The 23,136-nt window shown below is 41.6% G+C and overlaps 1 long non-coding RNA gene across 1 annotated transcript; it reads left to right on the top strand.

The window, feature by feature from the left end:
* Positions 1-1,028: 1,028 nt before the first annotated feature.
* LOC306914172 lies at positions 1,029-2,616 on the top strand. The gene is made up of 5 exons (XR_013788660.1): positions 1,029-1,115; positions 1,355-1,434; positions 1,620-1,744; positions 2,054-2,096; positions 2,313-2,616. It is a non-coding gene; the product is annotated as an uncharacterized lncRNA (long non-coding RNA).
* Positions 2,617-23,136: the final 20,520 nt, after the last annotated feature.

Raw genomic sequence — 23,136 nt, 5'->3', positions numbered from 1 at the left:
TCCTCATTCTACAGGGCAATTTGAACATGAAACTGGTCAAGCTTGGATGTTTAGTTATTTGTTTTGGGAGTTTCATGATATAAAAGACCACATCAATCTGAAGAAACAGCAGTTCCTAGAGAAGGGAGGCAGAAAGGCAGAGCAACTTGAGACATCATGAGAGCTATCGCAGTCTTCCTCCTGGTGCTGGCTCACCTGGCTCTCTGTCAGGGTAAGTCACTGACCTCCAGTCCAGTCCACACTATAAACTCTATATGTCAATATGCATTTCAAGTCTTACATTTTTTAAATAATGCCAAAGTTAAAAAATATAGGCATTTGGCTCGCGTTTTTCATCTAATGATAAAGATGATGATTGCATGGTGATGAACATTCTTCCTCCAGGTTGGACATGCATCGAGGGCCCACCGCTGAACAACACAGTGCAGGTTGATGCCGGCCTGGGACAAGTGGTGGCTATAGACAAAGAAGGTCAAGCCTATATTCTGACCGGCTCATCCTGGACCAGACTGCCCTCTGCCAACCTGAAGCATATCTCAGTGGGAAAAGCAGGGCTATGGGGCACTAATATCGAAGACAAATCCTTCTACTAATACGTAGGTGGCAACTGGGTACGATTTGGAGGTAAACATTGAGCTTTGAGTCATCCTTCTATAAATGTACAAAGTGTGTGTGTGTGTGTGTGTGTGTGTGTGTGTGTGCGTCACTGATGACCTGAGGAACCTGAAGTGAGTCGGAATGTTGTCCATAACCGCCGATTTGAGCAATATGCCCATATAGACATACTGTACATTGCCATCCAATTTGTCATAATTGGGGCATTCCAACTTAGGTTGTTCTATAGTTAATGATTTGACAAATTATCAGATTTGCAATCATTTATGGGAGATGCAACTTTTGGACATATATATTGACACCACTATTGCACCGTACTTACAATATCTTTGTTTTTTTTGTCCCTGCCTTTAGGAGGCGCCATCGTTTTTAACAGGGTGGATGCGATGGAGGTGATGGTTTCATTGTGGGAAATCGCTATGGAGCCAACCACGTCTATTGTCTTCGGAGTGAATACAAAGACAAGACCCTGACCACAAAAGTGTATGGTCAGTGCAGAGGTGGGTATAGGGCAGCGAAAAACTGTACTCAAGTAAAATTATTGTTACTTTAATGTAGCCAAATATTATTTTTATTTTTACTCAAGTAGTAAAAGTAACATTTTGTTCTTCAAAAATGATTAAACGCACAAAACGTATGTTGCATTAGAACTACCCTTATAAGTACAACTTATTCGTAAAATAAATGACTGAAGTAAGAGTAAACTGAATAAAGATAACTAACAACTTATGTGTATCAGTTGTATCAACGTACTACCTCAGCTGTGGCGCATTCGGATGCTGGTCAATGATCAGAAGAAACCAAATCATCTTCAATGGGGTAAGATTTCTGGGTTAAGCATCTGACAAAAAATAAAGAGTAAATGCATAATAACCTTTATAAAGCACATTTATGACAACAAAGACCTTTGTCTTCGACAGCCATCAGCTTTCTATATAATTGTTTATAGCCTGCATGGCAATTAAAGGAAACATCATGTCTATGTTGTTGGTATTTTTATATAGCTTAAGTCTGCAAACTGCGAATTCTCAAGCTGGACGAGCATTGGAGGAGGATCATTCCAAACGGTTGAAGTGGGGAGTGACGGCAAAGTCTTTGCGGTAGACATGAGTGGTCAAGTTGTTGAAAGGTAAGCAAAAACTAAATAATCATTTATCATTGGTGGGAAACCACATGGAGTTTCAATTAGGCTATTCTAGCCGTATTAATTTTGTGTCTTTTTTTTCTTTTACCGTATCTACATAGCCTCTATACTGACTGAGAGGTTTTATGTAACATTTTTATTTATTATAGCATCTTACCTTAAATCGTGTGTTAATGTTAATAATGTGGTATACCATGATTTGTGGTATTGCATTTTTTGACAGTTTATTTTGTATTGTAAAGCACTTTGAACCTGTGGTTTATAAATAAAACTTGTATCCTAATGCTATAACAGAACTGGCATTTCCGAAGCACGTCCGCATGGGAGCGGTTGGAAGGTGATTCCCTTGTGCCAGACCATGAGACAAGTCTCCTATGGGAGCGGTTGGAAGGTGATTCCCTTGTGCAAGACCATGAGACAAGTCTCCTATGGGAGCGGTTGGAAGGTGATTCCCTTGTGCCAGACCATGAGACAAGTCTCCTATGGGAGCGGTTGGAAGGTGATTCCCTTGTGCCAGACCATGAGACAAGTCTCCTATGGGAGCGGTTGGAAGGTGATTCCCTTGTGCAAGACCATGAGACAAGTCTCCTATGATCTTGGTACCATTTATGGTGTGTCCACCGATGGTGCTATCATGAAGTGCACTGCATGAGGTGTCAGCTGTGCAGCAGACCTCCATTTCTCTTCTTCTTCTAACAGCTGACAATCTATTTGATTGTCAATCTGTCATCTTATTGAAAATGTATTAATCACACCCTGTCGGCAAGACTGTATAAGGTTAAATAAATGTTATCATCATCTAATTTGTCATGCATAACAACTTATAACAAGGTTTATGATTATGAAGTATTACAAGTGCTGGTCACCAAGTGCTCTATACAATGCATTATAAATCACATTTATGTAATATGTAATATAATTACGCACAACAACTTATAACAAAGACACTAAATTATGGTTGTTTGGAATATGCTATGTTCCACTGAATTTATAATGCATGCAGCACGTATGTCATAATATACATGACAATAAACATTCATACAAGTGTAACACCTGTGTCGTATAGGTAGTGTAGAACAGTTACCAAATTACAATGAAGGGTTAGTCGTTGGACTAGTTGGGTTCAGTTAGGTTCGTCTACTGGAGCCAGAGGGGTAAATAATGAGACCAGATGCAAGTCACTGAGTTGGCCGGCTCAATATTTTATATATAATTGAAATAGGAAACAAAACATAAAACATGCGCACAAACATACAATATGACAGTAAGTACAATAAATGAAATAGGTACCTTGGTATCAATTAAACCGTTTCTCAAGATGTTCAATCTGAGGGTTTTTAAATCTTAGGGTTTCTGAATCTGTGGGTTTTTGAATCTGTGGGTGCACCCAACTACTCTGACTGACCAATACCATATGCAATTCAATTGCAGTATTTAAACCAGATCAGTAGTATTCCAATATTTCACAATCAATTGCTCTTTTGAATTTGAATCCAAAATAAATCACTTCACATTCACAATAATCAAGACAATAAATCAAAACACATCAATTGACAATAGAGGGTATGCATGTGACATCATCATCAAACCCGGAAGTTATGCAGGAATGCCTACTGAGTGGCAAAAAACTACTTTCTGGCCTTGACAGCCCATACATCCAAACAGAAAAGTCCTATCTGATTGCATTAAACAACATTAGACAATGTTAAACTCACTTTGCCTGTTGCTTTGCCACTCGATTTGCCATTCACTTTAAGCATGCGCAAATTGCGCATACTCTCTATAACCCTTACACACCACTTAGTGGCTATGAAATAATCCAAAAGACACAAAGTGTCTACACCTTAGTATGAGTGTGTGTGTGTGTGTGTGTCTACTGCTCCTTGCAGGGCAGAGAGCTGCCACGTGTCAATCTTAATTGTCCAGTCCTGCACTGTTCCTCACAGGGCAGAGCGTGTGTGGAGTATGCGTATGACAATGTCCAGTTCTAGTGTGTGTAGTATGTGTGTATCACCGCCCAATACTGCACTGCTCCTTGCATGGCAGTGTATGTGTGACAATTTCCTACCACACTGGGGGTTACGGCTCTGGGTCTGTCCCAAGGAGAATTCAGCAGGGTCTGGGTTCTTCCTAGCCCGTCTCCGGACCCCCCGGGTTGAGCTCCTTTGGACCCCTACCCCGTAGGGTCCGGTATCACAGGCTTCAAGCGACATGGGATGCAATCTGATTTACCCTGACTTACCCCTGTGCTGCGCTGTGGGTGTCACGCTGACATATTCCAAAAGAAGCATATGAACGCTATAGGAGACAACGAACCATCTGACCCCCCCCCGCGAACGGCTCAGAAGCCGTTAAGTATTTTTAATGTTTGTACGACCGTTTTGGCGACAGAGCGCCGGAACTGGCTATCTGCGCGTTCCTGCCTCTGTCACAGGTGTAGCCAGCCACGGTGATGGAGGCGGTACAATAGGATGTCAATAAGGAAGTCAAGGAAGGAAGGAAGAGAGCTGCCAAAACGGTCGTACAAACATAAAAAATACTTAACGGCTTCTGAGCCGTTCGCAGGGGGGGTCAGATGGTTCGTTGTCTCCTATAGCGTTCATATGCTTCTTTTGGAATATGTCAGCGTGACACCCACAGCGCAGCACAGGGGTAAGTCAGGGTAAATCAGATTGCATCCCATGTCGCTTGAAGCCTGTGATACCGGACCCTACGGGGTAGGGGTCCAAAGGAGCTCAACCCGGGGGGTCCGGAGACGGGCTAGGTTCTTCCAATCACGGGTAGCCGACCAGAGTCGGGCTGAATCAGAACAAACGTATCCAAACCAAAAACCTGACCTGCATAAAGCAAGGCCAGAGGCATCTCTGTGTTAATGTCTAAAACAATACCTTCATTTACACAATTCTGTATACGGTTTCACTTACAAATACTTATTGGAAATAAATACAGTCAACCTTTCAAATACACATATTAATTAACAATTACAATTCAATAGTAGTTCAAACAAAAGAAAACAAAATAAATCTTCCTCTCACCGATGGTGGTTGTATTCCTTACACTCAGTTAGTAACTGCAGGGTCCAGCAATTGTGAGTAAACATTCTTTTTACCAAAATAAATAATAATACATCTTAGTGGAAAAACGTTTTTAGCTGAACACAGTAAATCACAGTTGCATTACTTCATTCTTCATTGAACAAACATACTAGTCACAGCAGTGCTGGGACTTCACTCATGTTAGCCACCTAGCAGCTAATGCATCAAACACTGTTTGTCACTCACCAGGGTTTGCAAATGAAATCAGCACATCAGTACTGCTTTAGATGACTCAAAGTTGCTCCTCACAACAAGCTAAAGTCATTAATGCTGTGTTTTGTTGCACACAACTTCACTTTATTATTCTATATTTTCTTAAACAGAAGTTTAGCTTTTCACTCTGTCTGCAGCTCTCCTCTGTTCTCACTCTGCTGTCCCTCTGCTCTCTCTCATTGATTAGGACTCGTTTCACCTGCTGATTGATTGATTGATTGATTGAAGAATTTATTAACAGTTTGCAGAATTACAGTATATTTCAAGCACAAACTCAATACAAAGGCTGTTAACTGTGAGTGGACGACCCAATTAAGCATTACACTTGTTTCCAATAGGGTCCACCATGTTCAAATCATCAAAACATTTAGAGACGTACAAATAGACACTTCTATAGACAGAACAGGAATTCATCATAAAGGAGGTAAAAAGGGAAAATAAATATATACAGTGAGGGGAAAAAAGGGGGGGGCGGGGGGGGGATTCAGATTTTACGGGGGCCAGTTTCGAATTGCAGCCATCCGTAGGTGCCCTTTGAGAGCGGTTTTGAAGGAGTCAAGGGATTCGCATGTCTTAATGACAGTTGGTAGGGCGTTCCACATTTTGGTGGCATAGGAGCGAAAATAATTTAGTCCCTTGTTTGTGCCGAATCTGGGTTGTACATGGTTCGTTGCACTCCCTCTGGTGTTGTGGGTGTGGACTTCGTTAACATTAAGGAAGTATCTAGACAGGTACATGGGTATCTTGGTGGTGTATCGAATCTTGTGGACCAGACCCATTGCAAGATGCTGTACTCTGTCGTCGACCCTAAGCCATTCCAGCCTGTCGAAGTGGGCAGGGGTGAGGTGGGTTCGGGGGGCTAGATCAAGTAGGAGCCTGACCAGTTTGTTTTGGGAAGTCTGGAGCCTGGTTTTAAGGGCCTTTGAGGTGCTGTGGTACCAGGAGGTGCATGCATAGTCAAAGAAACCCTGTACAAGGGCTCCTGTTAAGGTCTTCAAGGTGTTTTTGTTGACCAGTGAGGAGATCCTGTAGAGGAATCTTGTTCTATGGTTGACTTTTTTGATTACGTTGGTGGCCATTTTATCACCGGAAAGATTAGCCTCCAGGATGGAACCTAGGTAGGTAATTTCATCTTTACGTGTGATAACATTGTCACCCACTCTAACCAAGAAGCCATTTGCCTTGCTGAGATTACTAATAGAGCCAAAGAGAATGGATTCAGTTTTTCCCAGGTGTAAAGATAGTTTGTTATCAGCGAGCCAGGTGCAGATTCTACCGAGTTCAGAGCTGAGGGCATTTTCAACCTGCAGTTTGTCCCTGTCCGAGACCAGCAGTGCTGAGTCATCTGCGAACAGGAACAAGTTGCAGTCACAGGCTGAAGTCATGCCGTTTACATATATTAGGAACAGTAGAGGCCCTAGTATGCTTCCTTGTGGAACGCCACAGCTCACTGGGAGGGGGGGGGGACAGTGTTCCGTTCACTTCCACCATCTGTTCTCTCCCCTCCAGGTAGGATTGCATCCAGCTCACTGATGAGCTGTCCCTGCACACAGGCAACAGGCTCAATTGACACTCGTTCAGACCAGTTTGGGCAATGTCTCTCATTTCGACTTCAACAAAACAATGGAACAGAATTGTCTTCCAAATGATGCTGTTCATGAAGCATGCAGTTTTACTGGTCAGTCATACTCTTCATGTGTCACTCGTTTTATTTCCTTGTAACAAAATAGGCTATGAGGCAAAAAAAAAATACTCAGGTATGACAGCAGTTTTTCCTTCAGTCTTGTGGAGTTGACAGCAGATGCATCAACACCCAGCTGCATTCCACTGGCTGAGCGCACTCTGCTTTTCGTTTTGTGATTCTCACTCTCCAGTTTCGTAATGCGACAACTTTTGTGATATTGCGCCTTGTTCCTCCTCAGATTTTCTTCAATGCCACCACCATCATCAAGTCTGTCTGGATACATTTTATTAATATGCATCTCATTAATTGTGTGAAAGAGGGGAATATTAGTTGCAATCATAGTGTAGCCATCATGTTGTGATTGTCTTGCATGTGATGAGAGCTCTTTACTATTCTTCTCTTTGCAAAGACAACACTTGCTCCAGTCAGTCTTGAATTTAGACGGTCCTGGATCTATATTTGCAATCTTGGTGAATGGTAATCAAGGTATCACAGTATATGGCCATTATCTGTATTCAGTGAATCAAGGCAGAGGGGTTATCCTTTTACCGCCATCATGCACAATAAGGTATGGGATAAGACTAGGTTTGACAATAAAATATCTGATCTACACCTAGCCCGATCGTTCATCCAGTATCATTTAAGTCCTGTGCGATCTGTACACCATGTTGGTAAGTCCGTGAATAAGTCATGTATAGCCCCCTTACCATTGGCTCGGCTCTCCCGTGCTGGCATACCCTGTCAATTCAGGCGCGGTTGTCTAACTGAACATCATACATGGTACATTACATGTAATCTACACTAGCTAAAAGATACAGGGCTTATTAGACAACATTTGGGACACTGAAGTCATTATTTAGCTACACCAAACAAATTACTCAGCTGATACTGAACCCCATGCTGTGTTTCACAGCAGCGGTGCCACCAGTGTGCCCTGGCTGTACGTTGACATCCGCTCTGTTGAGCTACTACATTGACCCCCCCCCCCCCTAAAGCTCTAACAATATTAAGATATACACTACCCGAGTCAGACATAACACAAACCTCTAATTTAGCAGAATATTAGGATTCCGGGACTGATATATTGTACAAGGAAGCCAGTGAGTAAGTCCATGGGTCCAAATTTGGATTCTACATAGTGAAAAATGTATGATTTGACACCAAGATCATTCAAATAGGACAAGTCTATGGGAATTTATTGCGAAATGCAATATTACTGTATATTCAATGGCGGCCATCTTGAAAAATGGCCGCCATATTGAAATTGTATTTGGCACAATGGTTTTATCAAAAGAGTAAGTGTACCGTTTTTGGTGCTTGTATCCGCAAGTGAACGATTCACCTGTAATTTGCATGTTATCTGCCCAGCTATTAGGATGAACTGATCTGAGGGGGTTTTCTGTGTACATTTCAGTGTAGTGAGGGGATATGACTGAATTAATTAATTGTCACTTGAGGACTTAACAGTTATTTATTTATTCATATTGAAGATGAGTTAGCCCATTTTAATCCATTGTATTTATATATTTATTGTAAAGGGTGATTTAGCCCATTTTAACCTATATTCTGGACCTGGGTTACATGAGTTTTATAATGCCTTGTAAGAACATTATAATGCATTTTAAATGTGCTTATATAATGCATTATAGACCCAACCTTACAGTGTTACAACACATAATAGCCCAGGTGTTGTCTCTTCTGATTTTAATACAAATATCTAATTCAATAAAGTTTCATTCATCATCAATTATTACACAGTTGGACTCGTTGTTCTTTGGCAACCTTTGTCAGGTAATCGTTGTCTATCTGGTGCCTTAGGTAAATAGTTACTTTGATTATTATTATAAAATGGAGCGTGAAGATCAAGTGATAGCTATCAGGCGCCAAAGACAGTATGGCTACAGCAGTTAAGAACAGGTTACAGGGCAAGATGGAAAACAAATACACAGTTGATACAGCATGATGGAGAGACATCATATTTGAGGCAACAAAGAAATGTTTACCATCAAAGAAAAATATATAATGTAATCTATTAACTTGCTTTGTTTTTACACAACAGCTTTACACAACTGCAGAAAATCTGAGTATATAGACAAAGATCATTGAGTGTTGTTTATAGTTAGTACGGCTTGCTATGCCTGGCCAGTGTTACATATCACATCCCTGATAGAAATAGGGGTAAGTAGTGTTTTAATCCTGAGCTCCTGAAAACAATAACAATAAATGTGGGATGCAGTTGCACATGGTAATGGTTACACCACCCCAAAACCTGCAAAACAAATTGTGAAAGCTGAAAGGAGTACTGAAAAAAAACAAGACAGAGACAGTCTCTGACAGTGGGTGGGACACGCATGGTTCAAAAGTTAGAGGTCTATTGCTTACAATAAGTACACTAGAGGTCTGTGAGACACTTTGAGCTGAAACGGCACCGTAAATCATAAACAGGGGAGGAGGGTGGAAGAGGGCATATAATGGACATATTTTGGCTTGTCCCCAGCGCACGCACACAAGCACACCCACACACAGTTCTGAGACAGAGTCACTGTGGTGGTTCCATTTTTGGAAGCAGGTAACATTCTTAGGCTATTGATTCCACGGCTAGGAAGCTTCACTCCAACCAGTTTGACAAGGGGTTTCACAAAGTTTACATGAAAACAAAGTTAGTATTTGCAAAATTTTATTTTTTTCAGTCAATGAGGAAATATACAGTAGTTATGAATCAATGAATCAATGAAAAACTTTATTCTGAACATGATAAAATTAGACAAAAAAGTCAAAGAATTAAAATAAGTGCAATATAGATAACAAATAGATAACAAATAAAATAATATTCACAAAACAGAAAAAAACTAACAAACAAAAACAAGCCTCACTGGCCACAAGTATTTTAATTCTTATATTCTTTACATTAAGGGGACGTAAAAAACGTATATAACCCTACCCCGCTTTCAGCGTCATCGCTTGACGTCAGTACATACCAACATGGTACTGCAAATGAGTTGTTTTGGGAGTGTTCAGTTTCATGATATAAAGGACCACATCAATCTGAAGAAACAGCAGTTCCTAGAGAAGGGAGGCAGAAAGGCAGAGCAACTTGAGACATCATGAGAGCTATCGCAGTCTTCCTCCTGGTGCTGGCTCACCTGGCTCTCTGTCAGGGTAAGTCACTGACCTCCAGTCCAGTCCACACTATAAACTCTATATGTCAACATGCATTTTCAAGTCTTAGATTTTTTTTTATAATGCCAAAGTTTAAAAAGTATAGGCATTTGGCTCGAGTTTTTCATCTAATGATAAAGATGATGATTGCATGGTGATGAACATTCTTCCTCCAGGTTGGACATGCACCGAGGGCCCACCGCTGAACAACACAGTGCAGGTTGATGCCGGCCTGGGACAAGTGGTGGCTATAGACAAAGAAGGTCAAGCCTATATTCTGACCGGCTCATCCTGGACCAGACTGCCCTCTGCCAACCTGAAGCATATCTCAGTGGGAAAAGCAGGGATATGGGGCACTAATATCGAAGACAAATCCTTCCAATACGAAGGTGGCAACTGGGTACGAGGTAAACAAAAAATCTTTCAGCTACATCTTTCTACATCTTTATATTGAACTTTGAGTCATCCTTCTATAAATGTACAAAGTGTGTGTGTGTGTGTGTGTGTGTGTGTGTGTGTGTGTGTGTGTGTGTGTGTGTGTGTGTGTGTGTGTGTGTGTGTGTGTGTAGGTCATTACACACTGGCGAATTAGCGACGCGATGCGAATAAGCGATCCGAAAATGCGAAATATTTGCCCGGCGAATTTATTCGCGTTTGCCTATACAGTGTACACATCTAAATGCGACGCGTATTGTGCGATTATATTCGCCGCCCCTCCAGTCTCCTCTCCTCCTCTCCTCTCCTCTCCTCCTCCACTCCACTCCTCTTCTCCTGCGTTGTCATAATTGGTATCCTTTCTTTCATACCCTGAAGAGAAGGCACTCAGGTGCCGAAACGTTGGTATTTAATAGAAGTTTTTTGTATCGTGATTCGTGACTACGAGCTGTGCTGCGTGCAACCTCTCCTTCCTTTACAAGTTTGTCTCCCGTACCGTGGTCAGCACCTCCTCACTATTGGTGTGCAGCGTGCGCTAATACCTCTTTTGTTTATTGGTATATCCTACTATCCTTTCCAGTTTCCACCACTTCTTGTCTTCTTCACTACCGTGATGTGGTCCAGAGTCATTTGGGATCGACGGCCGGTCGGCTGCTCACCCGTGCCGTCGATAAAATTATAAAAAGGGGGATGTCAGACAATTTGGGCCACGTTTTGGTAATTAGCCTGGGAAACTGAGAAAAAGCAATGCATGACACTAAATTGGGTTTATATGATTATAATTGACTGTTTAATATGTTTAAAGGACAACTTTAGTGTTTTTCAACCAAGGTTCATGTTTTAGGTTGTTATTAGAGAAAGTAAAAGATGAGTGTTAATTTTTCTTCATTTGCTGCTTTCTTTCGTTTTAGGGATTTTAGCGGTTTTTGACACAGGGGCGGGGGCATTCGAGCATGGGGCTAAATATGTATTTTTTTACAAAATTTTAGAGCGATTTATTTTTTTATTATTTACTATAGTCCTACTAAACCCCAAGAAATTACATCTGGCCACAAAAGATCATGAGATCTACTGAATGTGAATATATGACTACTCAGGGTAAATGCCAGGTGAAAGCAATCTCAGTTGTCAATGATAAGGTTGACAAATCAATAAAAAAAAACAATGGTGGCCTTCATCACGTATAATGCTGATGATCACGTATACTGCTTAGCCGACTTATTTTTTTTATGTTCAGCTAAAATGGGCCACTCAAGCTGCAAAGAAAAACAGTCATTTCTGATTTAAAATAAATCACACCCGTGTAAGTGAGGGGCGCTCTTTTCATCGTACATTATCCATTTATTGTCAATGGGAATTTAGTCTTTGCTCAGACACATGACTTAAATTCTCCTTTCATTGTGAATGGCATTTAATGTTTGTGTTAGGACAAAAATCGACACTATAGCTGAATATAGGAGGGGCTACCCTCAATAATGTCATTAGTCCTACATTGTATTAATAAAACCAGTAAGACGCCCTGAGGGCGAGAAGCGAGCGTGCATGCATCCGCCTGTGTACTTGACATAAAACAGTCTATGGTTGTTATGGCGGGACTCGGGAGATGCAATGCATCACATCTTATGATGCAACAGATGCAATAATATCAGTCATATATGACTACTCAGGGTAAATGCCAGGTGCCAGCCCTTAATTTTTGGGCCCATTGAGAACTTTTTGCTGGCTGCCGGGTGTGGCTGCACTAATAACTTACCCAGGGGGCAAAGGGGGTTGACCTGCATTTGTCATAACATACAAAGTTGTCCACCAGAAATAATATCTATGACCCACTAGGATCACAACCTATATGGACAACCTGGTCAATTGTTGGGCGAAAGTCCAATATGGCCGCCCCAATATTAGCCCCTATTAGTTATAATGGGGGGTGAATAGGGCAATTTTTTTAACAGAGATATTTCCACGAAACTTCACAGGTTGATCAATAATATGAATATGAACATTTTTTGCATTGAAAGTTTCCATGAAATCCAATATGGCCGCCACAATATTAGCACCCAGAAAATAGGTTTGGCTCGAACTTCTGAACCAGATGAGCTAGAAACGCAAACTTGGTATCTATTTAGGGGTTTCTGACCATGAGATACTCAATGGAATACCTATTCTTATTATTGGGTGTGTCTGGACCCTTATTGTGCATATTTACAAGATGGTGGCTACCCGAAGTAGTGCTTTTCCATGATTTCTACCATTACTAAATAGCTCGAACTAGTGCTGGTTGTCTAGGCTAGGACCCGCTGCAGTGGTGTCCGATCCGAACTTAAACCGGGATGTTTAACGACGCTAATTGGAATGGTGGTCTTCGTAAAGCTATGCAAGGTATTTGGGTTGTAAAGCCAGACACCTTGGTTCGTATGTGTTGACATGTTCTTGATCTTGGATCTTGTGTCTTGAGTGTGGTGTCTTGAGTCTTGTCCTATGTGCTGTATCCTGAATCCTGCGTCTTGCTTGACTGCTGTAGATTCTGAGGATTTGGGATCGTTGGAGATACCATGTGCGTTGCTTGGTAACTGAGGTTTAGAAGCTGGGAGCCGCCTTTTATGTTGTGCAAGTCTAGTGTCACGATGATGTCACCACTGTGTATATCCATCTTTGGAGTTTCTACATTAATCTGATGTCAGCTCTGGATATCGCCGTTGTCTCCATATATGGGACTATAGGTTATCCCATATATGGAGCTCTAAGTGAAAGCCTTAGCAACAACCATGATTGTTGACTGTTTTAGCAAACACAAGCAATTGGCTAAGATTCATGGCACAGAAGGGACATATTTTCTTGAGTTTGCATATTGTCAAAATGGCTGCAAACATGAGACATTACATTTCCTGTCAGATCCTATTACACAGGGGGCAAACCACGCCTTGTTTTGGATACCTGCATTTGCCATAACGTCAAAGGTTGTCCACCAGAAATAATATCTATGACCCAATAGAATCACAACCTATATGGACACACCGGTCAATTTATTTGCTGGAAATCTAATGTGGCCGCCACAATATTATCCCCCATTAGCCTAATGCGGGTGAATAGGGCAACATTTTTAACTGAGGGATATTTCCACGAAACTTCACAGGTTGATCAATGATATGAATACAAACAGTTTTTGTATTGCAAGTTTCCATGATATCCAATATGGCCACCACAATACTAGCACCCAGAAATGGGTTTGGCTCTAAATTCTGAACCAGATGAGCTAGAAATACAAACTCATGGTTTCTTCTAACCACGAGAGATATATAAATATTTTAGCCATAATTTCCCTCTATTAAGTATATTATTGTTCTGGGGTGTTTCTTTGCAGAAAGACATCACTCTGGCTGTATTTTGGTTTTGTTCTGCTGTTTCTGTTGGCATTTCCTCTGTTTATGTTGACATTCATCCCTGGCAGGGACGTGCATTGCCAAGCGGGACATCCCTTCCTTCACTAAGTATGGATGGTCTCTCAGTGACGGGAATGCAGTCCCCTGTCCATCTACAGAGCCAGCCTGGCCTATGTCAATGAACAAGACAATGGCTGGGTTTCCCAAACAAGAAGAGGTGTAAGAAGTGGTTCTACACATGCTCAGTTGCTCCTCTAGGCCGCACACAGAAGCCTGTGAACATAGACATTTTGTGCATAGATGTGCCACGCAATGGTAGGCCTCAGGCCTGGTATAGGCCTCAGGCCTCAGGCTTGAGGCCTGGTATGGTAGGCCTCAGGTCTACCATTCTGAAATTTAATTTAATAATATTTGGACTGCTGGACAGCTGACAGTAGGCTCTCTTTACTCTTAGGCAAGCGGAGACAGTGCCCGCTTTTAAAAACACATCTATATGTCAAGTGTTTTTCCTAATTTCAGTTTTATATGTATGTGTGTATGGATGTATGTACACATGTATATGTATGTATGTATGTATGTATGTATGTATGTATGTATGTATGTATGTATGTATGTATGTATGTATGTATGTATGTATGTATGTATGTGTGTATATATGTATATGTGTAGATATGCTTATATGGAGGTGTGATATATAAATAAAATTCATTCATTCATTAAATAAAAATGAATTTTTGGTCAACAAAAAACCATACCAAACCATACCAGGCATCAGGCCTGAGGCCTGGTATGGTATGGTAGGCCTCAGGTCTACCATTCTGTATGTATGTATGTATGTATGTATGTATGTATGTATGTGTTCAAGTTTATTGGTCATTTAAAATAAACACCTTATACAATGTATTCGTTTTTTTGTTGACCAAAAGGGAGTGTTGGCAGAAGCCTCAGCTTATAATGCCTGCCCTTTTAATATTCAAAAAAGCTATAAAGTATGAAAATACAACAGAAAAAAAAAGAACAAAAGCAAAACAAGACAAACTAGAAAAAGTGGTTGTGGCCTCCTGGTGGCGCTATAATAGGCCAATGTGAAAAGGGTGCCATTTCTTCATACGCCTTTGATGGCAATTGGATGATTTGAGGCATTTTGTTCCAAAAATGTGTTTTGCAAAAATCAACCTGTTGGTGGCGCTATAACAGGCCAATGTGAAAAGGGTGGGATATGTTCCTCAGCCTAGTAAGAAAATGTGTGAAAGATTTCACGTAAATTGCACGCTGCGTTCATGATTTGAGGCTTTTGTTCAAAACGGGACAATCTTGCAAACTGTGAAAGCCAATTATAGCCAATTAGGATGGAATATGAAATATCGGACAGATCCGACTTGCGCACATGACCATAGAGATACTGTGTAACGATTTGTGAGATTTGTGGACAGAATCTGGAGGAGTAATATCCAAAAATGTGTTTTACAAAAGTCGGCCTCCTGGTGGCGCTATAAAAGGCAGATGCGGAAAATGCAGGTCAAAGGTTTGTCCTTGGCCTCTAGGGAGTGTGCATGCAACGTTTCACGCAGATCGGTGCATTTTTAGGTAAAACATGTGAAAAGCTGCCTCATGGTGGCGCTATAACAGGCCGTTCTGGAAAATGTGGGGCAGAGGTTCATCGTTGGCATCCAGGGAGTGTGTGTGCAAAGTTTGGCATCGACCGGGTTAACGGTGGCGGAGATTAGCTGGTAACAGACGGACGGAAGGACGGAAGGACGGACGGACGGACGGACACACACACGGACGGAGTGCAAAACATACTCTCTCCCCATGCCTTCGGCCTGGTGGAGACAAACATAACAAACCTGTAAAAACTATTGCCCGTGTACGCAGTGGTTATTCCCAAGTGTGAGGAACTACAGGGCTGACAAGAGCCGTACAGCCTAGTACACCCTATTCTAGCCTATTCCAGCCTAGTATAGCCTAGTACAGCCACAAATCCCCCCCTACAGGGCTGACAAGAGCCTAGTACAGCCTATTAGAGTCCAGTACAGCGTAGTACACCCTATTCTAGCCTTCCCCAGCCAGATCCAGCCTAGTATAGCCTAGTGCGTGCGTGCGTGTGAAGGCTAGTGTCGTGTATTTTGGACACGAGACCATACAAACTTAACCAAAACGGGAGAGCGGAGATAATTGTGAGACGGCAGCAGACAGAGTAAGATGTTCCTTGATGTTTATTTCGAAGTACACAGCATAGCATAGCATAGGCCTGGCTGGCCTTGACCAGCCACCAGGTAGTGACTGGCCAACTGACTGAACTGGTTACATTCAATTGCATGACATTAAGTACAGTTTTCACAGACAAGAGGTGAGAATAGAGGCGTGTTCACTGTTCCCCTGAAGTCAACCCCAGCTTACGCATTGATCAGCCATTTGTTGAGTGGCCACTTTGAACCCATGTTTAGCATTTGATTGCTCTAGGTGTGAGTGTGTGACTCAGGAACTGAACTCAAACAAAAGGCACTGAAGAGCCATCCACACCCCGGGGGTCCCGAGCCAAGTGCTTGAAGTTTGAGACAAGCATCTCGGACCGACACCTCCAAATAGGATGAGCTAGAATAGGTCTACTGCATGTAAACACATGTCACATTTTGTAAGAGAACATGAGATATTGAAGAATTATGGATTCATAATTCACCACACTAGAATAGGGTCTGTCTGTCTGTGTGTCACGCTGTCACGCTTCCCGCGTCTTACTTGTGTAAAATCTATCTATCTATCTATCTATCTATATATCTATCTATCACTTCCTGCTTCTCAAGACAGATAGCCTACCAATAAAATAAAAAAAAATAAAGTGGTCAATGTTGGATTTAACTTTGACTATCAAATACAGTTCTGACTCTTCAAATGAACATATTTTTCAATTAATTTAAGTTCTATGACACGGTTTTTCTCCCTGATCCACAGACCTCCTCCTCAGCTCTGATCAAGGTTGGGCACCCTAATCAAACTACTATTGTGACACTGCATTCCTTTAAATCCTGACATGGCCTTCATGAATCACTCATCATGTACTTAATTATCTGTTTTGAATCTCAGGTACGTTTCTATTGCATTGTTTTCTCTTCAACATAGAGTACAGTACCACACCTTAATGGACTGACACCAACTATTTAAGCTACGTTGACAAACACAAAACTAGTTTAGCTTGTACAACTTCCTGTCTCCTCATGTCCCCAAGTAACACTGTCCTCTGAAAGGCCATCTGCAATAACCTAATATGAAGTATACTGCACACCCATTCACCTTTGCAGCTAAGTGTCCCTTTCTCGGACTGCAACTGTACTTACTGTATAAGACCATTTTATTGAAATCCCAAACATGGAATATACTTGGACCATGCATTATGCCACATATAATGCCTGTCTCAGGATGGCCACCTGCCAGTATACAGTGGATAACTTCTACAGAAGCCTGTGAACATAGACATGTTGTGCATAGATTTGCCACGCAATGGTAGGCCTCAGGCCGGGTATAGGCCTCAGGCCTCAGGCTTGAGGCCTGGTATGGTAGGCCTCAGGTCTACCATTCTGAAATTTAATTTAATAATATTTGGACTGCTGGACAGCTGACAGTAGGCTCTCTTTACTCTTAGGCAAGCGGAGACAGTGCCCGCTTTTAAAAACACATCTATATGTCAAGTGTTTTTCCTAATTTCAGTTTTATATGTATGTGTGTATGGATGTATGTACACGTGTATATGTATACACGTGTATATGTATGTATGTATGTATGTATGTGTGTATATATGTATATGTGTAGATATGCTTATATGGAGGTGTGATATATAAATAAAATTCATTCATTCATTAAAATAAATGAATTTTTGGTCAACAAAAAACCATACCAAACCATACCAGGCCTCAGGCCTGAGGCCTGGTATGGTATGGTAGGCCTCAGGTCTACCATTCTGTATGTATGTATGTATGTATGTATGTATGTATGTATGTATGTATGTATGTATGTATGTATGTATGTATGTATGTATGTATGTATGTGTATGTATGTGTATGTATGTATGTATGTATGTGTTCAAGTTTATTGGTCATTTAAAATAAACACACCTTATACAATGTATTCGGTTTTTTGTTGACCAAAAGGGAGTGTTGGCAGAAGCCTCAGCTTATAATGCCTACCCTTTTAATATTCAAAAAAGCTATAAAGTATGAAAATACAACAGAAAAACAAAGAACAAACAAAAGCAAAACAAGACAAAACATAACAAACCTGTAAAAACTATTGCCCGTGTACGCAGTGGTTATTCCCAAGTGAGAGGAACTACAGGGCTGACAAGAGCCGTACAGCCTAGTACACCCTATTCCAGCCCAATCCAGCCTAGTATAGCCTAGTACAGCCACAAATCCCTCCCTACAGGGCTGACAAGAGCCTAGTACAGCCTATTAGAGTCCAGTACAGCGTAGTACACCCTATTCTAGCCTTCCCCAGCCTAGTATAGCCTAGTGCGTGCGTGCGTGTGAAGGCTAGAATAGGGTCTGTCTGTCTGTGTGTCACGCTGTCACGCTTCCCGCGTTCGCGTGTCTTACTTGTGTAAAATCAATCTATCTATCTATCTATCTATCTATCACTTCCTGCTTCTCAAGACAGATAGCCTACCAATAAAATTTAAAACTAGAAAAAGTGCCCTTCTGGGCACAGGTCTCCACCAGGAGGATAGGACTGTGTGAGATGTTTGGCAAAATGTTTAGGATTAATATAAACATGTTTTTGAGGCATTTTGTTCCAAAAATGTGTTTTGCAAAAATCAACCTGTTGGTGGCGCTATAACAGGCCAATGTGAAAAGGGTGGGATATATTCATCAGCCTAGTAAGAAAATGTGTGAAAGATTTCACGTAAATTGCATGCTGCGTTCATGATTTGAGGCTTTTGTTCAAAACGGGGCAATCTTGCAAACTGTGAAAGCTAATTATAGCCAATTAGGATGGAATCTGAAATATGGGACAGATCCGACTTGAGCACATGACCATAGAGATACTGTGTAACGATTTGTGAGATGTTTGGACAGAATCTGGAGGAGTAAGATCAAAAAATGTGTTTTACAAAAGTCAGCCTCCTGGTGGCGCTACAAAAGGCAGATGAGGAAAATGCAGGTCAAAGGTTTGTCCTTGGCCTCTAGGGCGTGTGCATGCAACGTTTCACGCAGATCGGTGCAGTTTTAGGTAAAAAATTTGAAAAGCTGCCTCATGGTGGCGCTATAACAGGCCGTTCTGGAAAATGTGGGGCAGAGGTTCATCGTTGGCATCCAGGGAGTGTGTGTGCAAAGTTTGGCATCGACTGGGTTAACGGTGCCGGAGATTAGCTGGTAACGGACGGACGGAAGGAAGGACGGACGGACGGACACACACACACACACACACACACGGACGGAGTGCAAAACATACTCTCTCCCCATGCCTTCGGCCTGGTGGAGACAATTACAAGATTCTGTGAACGGCTTAGTGAGGTCATTAGTTCTTGGCTAGGACAAAAGAGAGTCAACACACAGCCCGTCCCATATACATTGTTATGACATCTCCATATGGCCTATATAGTCTATACTCTGGTTGCACCATAATGGTGTAATGAGCACACCATCCCTCGGCTGGCCAAAAGGATTAGGCCAGCTCTGGATCGGCCATCGCTACATCCGGATCATCTGTCATCATCACGGGACATGAACTCTATTCTCAACCAATCACAACAATACAACAACTGTGACATCTTAAAATGCTATATAGAGACATTATTCAGACAATGGGATTTTGTAACGATGGATTATGGCTATATGTATGACGCTGAATCTTTACAACATGATTTTACTGAGAATCACTCAAATGATCTTTCCTTCATGTGTTGGTGTCGTGTCTATTCATTTCAGAGTCCTCTGAATTACTATTTGGGTCTATTGAGGTCTATTTACATTGTTTGCTTTTTCAAATGGTCTTAAAGTGACAGTACTATTTTTGTTAACTACTAAGATTTCACTTAGAAAGTTAACAAGGATAATTCCTTTGGGTGAATGAGAACGGTTCTGCCCTCGCTCTGCGTACCAAAAAGGACCAGGAGGGAGGAGACTGTTTTCCATTTGAAGGCATTTGTTTTGGATGTTTCTCTTTTCCTTTCCTTCATTTAATCTTTATAATTTTAATTTGAAAATAATTACATTCAAATCACTACCCAGAGAGAGAGAGAGACAGAGAGAGAGAGAGAGAGAGAGAGAGAGAGAGAGAGAGAGAGAGACACAGAGAGAGACACAGAGAGAGAGAGAGAGAGAGACAGAGAGAGAGAGAGAGAGAGAGAGTCTAGCTGTAGAACAGTGTTAAATACAGTGAGTGTAACAGTACATGGATCCTGTCTATCAGTACAGCAGCACGGTGGTGGAGCTGACATCTATTCGAGAGGGAACTGTGATATTCTATCATCTATCTATGCACTGAATGAATAATATGAATGTACATTATGGATTCATACAGTATGGAGCCACAGCGTGTGTGCGCACGCACGCACGCACGCACGCACAGAGTTATAAAACACAGAAGATTTGTTTTGCTATTTTTGAAAAACATATTTGAATAGTTAAAATAGCCAATCTACAAGCTCACAATGTGTTGTCAATAACAACTATTAACTAGAAAACACTGTTCCTGCAGTGTGGCAATGTGAGCAATCTACTCTTGCTTGGCCTTCCTGCTATTGCAGTTATTGAAGTGCATCAAATTAATGCACAGCTCTCTCTCTCTCTCTCTCTCTCTCTCTCTCTCTCTCTGCATGTCCGCAGCAACAAACAAAAAAAACTATTGGTGAAAATGTCCACCACAACATTGTGATGATCAGGGGTCATCAACCTGTCCGTACATGGACAAGCGTGTCAATCTATGACATATGGTTTAAACACAGCTGTGCCAAGATGAGAAGGCTCGTCTTTTGTTGATTTCTATGAATCCATCATTTATACTATTACATTTACCGTATTTTAGCTTCCCGTCGCTACGGCAACACTTTGCTTCCACGTTGTGACTTTATCGATATCCAAAAAAATCGTAGTGGCATGCCAAGATTATAAAGAAATAATCCTGGCATGTCCTTCATCAATCACTCTTCATGTAGGCCTACCTATCTGTTTTGTCTCTCAAGTTTCCTTGTTCCAGACAGTGTTCTATTGGCAATTTATCCTTGACGTTCCTGTGAGAAGTATTTGACATGCAATTATTACGTCTAATACATCAAATCTAGTTTAGCTTGTAGGGTGTGTGTTGTTGTTTTTTTCAATTTGCATGCCGTGGACTTTCTCATCAACAGAGGAAACCACAACCATTTAAGCTACCTTGCCAAACCAAACACATGGTTAGCTGGTAGAACTTGATCTGATAAACATCCATCACGAGGTGCCATGGTGATGCTGTCAAGCTGTCATAATATGCATGCAGCACATCTTTATGGCTGAGGAATGAGGAAAGTGCATCGTTTGGGTTCAATGTCATTGTCACCGTAGGAGCAATTTTTTTCTCTTCCTTCTCCCGTGACCGATACTATGACAACCCCCCCCCCCCCCCCTAAAATAGGAGTATGAATCGGCCCTTAGCTGACCCTCTGCAGTTGCTTTTTCTCTCTAATTGCAGTTGTTCCTCATGTGTGCGTGCAAGTTGACCCCAGGAAGATATTGACATTGAGAGACATTGCTGAATAGAAGCCTGGAATTGAACCTGAGACCTCTGGGTTCTGCGTGTAGAAGTGTCTTGAGACGACTTGTTGTTATATGACATTTAATTACAATTCAATTTAACTGGGTTCCAAGGCGGGCTCTCTCATCACTAAAATCTGGCCGCACCTTGTGCCACACAAGTTGTTTTGAATGGTGTGTGTGTGTGTGTGTGTGTGTGTGTGTGTGTGTGTGTGTGTGTGTGTGTGTGTGTGTGTGTGTGTGTGTGTGTGTGTGTGTGTGTGTGTGTGTGTGTGTGAGTGAGTGAGAGAGAGTGTGTACTTTTTTCGATTGATTAATTTAAGATTTATTGATTTATCATACGCAAGTAGGCTATGCAAGTATGAGAACTATAGTATATAGAAGTATATAGCTAGAAGTGTATATTTGTACGTCTCTAAAAATATTTTGAAAATAGCAGATCTACAAGTGTCCTCAGCCCCTCCTGCAATATAGGCAGCTCAATACCTCAGATTAAGACAATACAACAAAATATGTAAATAATAATGTACCATTTATCATTTCATTGATTGGCTGAGCAGAATTTTTTGAGTAATTTAGACCCACCGCACCTGAGCATCATTGCTGTTGGTCAAAGAAGAGAAAACTGAACTGGGATAAGGAACATTCGGCACTTGCACTGAACATTCTCTTGCACATACTAGGCCCAACACAAAACCAGCAATAAAAAAAATGTTTAGGAGTAATATAAACATGTTTTTTTGTTTCTTGCAACAATTTTCTTCATTTTGTTGAGGAAATGCAGAGCCAGATCACTCATAGCATCTCTGAGGATAGAATTCTGGATGAGCATTTTGTACAAAACGGGCTACTCCTGAAAACTTTGGAAGGCAATCTTAGCTAATCAGTGTAGAATCTGAGAAATCCAACAGGCTCGTCTTGATCACATGACTACAGAGATCATGTGTACCGATTTGCGTGAGATTTAGATGAAATCTGTGCGACTAACATAAACAATGTGTTTTGCAGAAATCGGCCTCATGGTGGCGCTTTAACCGGCAGATGTAGAGGGATGCAGGGAAAATGTTTTTCCATGGCCTCTAGGGAGTGCGTATACATAAGTTGTCGATGCAGTTATAGGTAAAAACAGGAATTGGCCTGTTATAGCGCCACCCTGAGGCTGATTTGGGAAAGAAATAGTGGCATGTCGTCCTCGGCCTAGTGGAAATGTGCGTGTATAATTTGATGGAAATTGGACACTGTGTTTGTGATTTGTGGCATTTTGTTCGAAACGGACCAATCATGTGAGCTTTGGAAGCCAATCTTAGCCAATCAGGATGGAAGATGGGAAATTGTGCAGATCTGTGTTGATCACATGACTATGGAGATAGTGTATACCGAATTGTGTGATGTATGGATAAAATGTGTACGAGTTATCTACAGAAATGTGTTTTGCCTAAATCGGCCTCATGGTGGCGCTATAACAGGCCGTTGAGGAATATTTGGGGCAGAGGTTCGTCGTTGGCATCCAGGGAGTTTGTGTGCACAATTTGGCATAAATCGGGCCAACGGTGCCGGAGATTAGCTGATAACGGACGGACGGACGGACGGACGGAAGGACGGACGGACGGACGGACGGACACACACACACACACACACACACACACACACGGACGGAGTGCAAAACATACTCTCTCCCCATGCCTTCGGC

Source organism: Electrona antarctica (assembly GCF_951216825.1).
Source record: "Electrona antarctica genome assembly, chromosome: 21".
NCBI classification, from domain to species: domain Eukaryota; kingdom Metazoa; phylum Chordata; class Actinopteri; order Myctophiformes; family Myctophidae; genus Electrona; species Electrona antarctica.
This window is presented reverse-complemented; position numbering and strand designations above follow the sequence as displayed.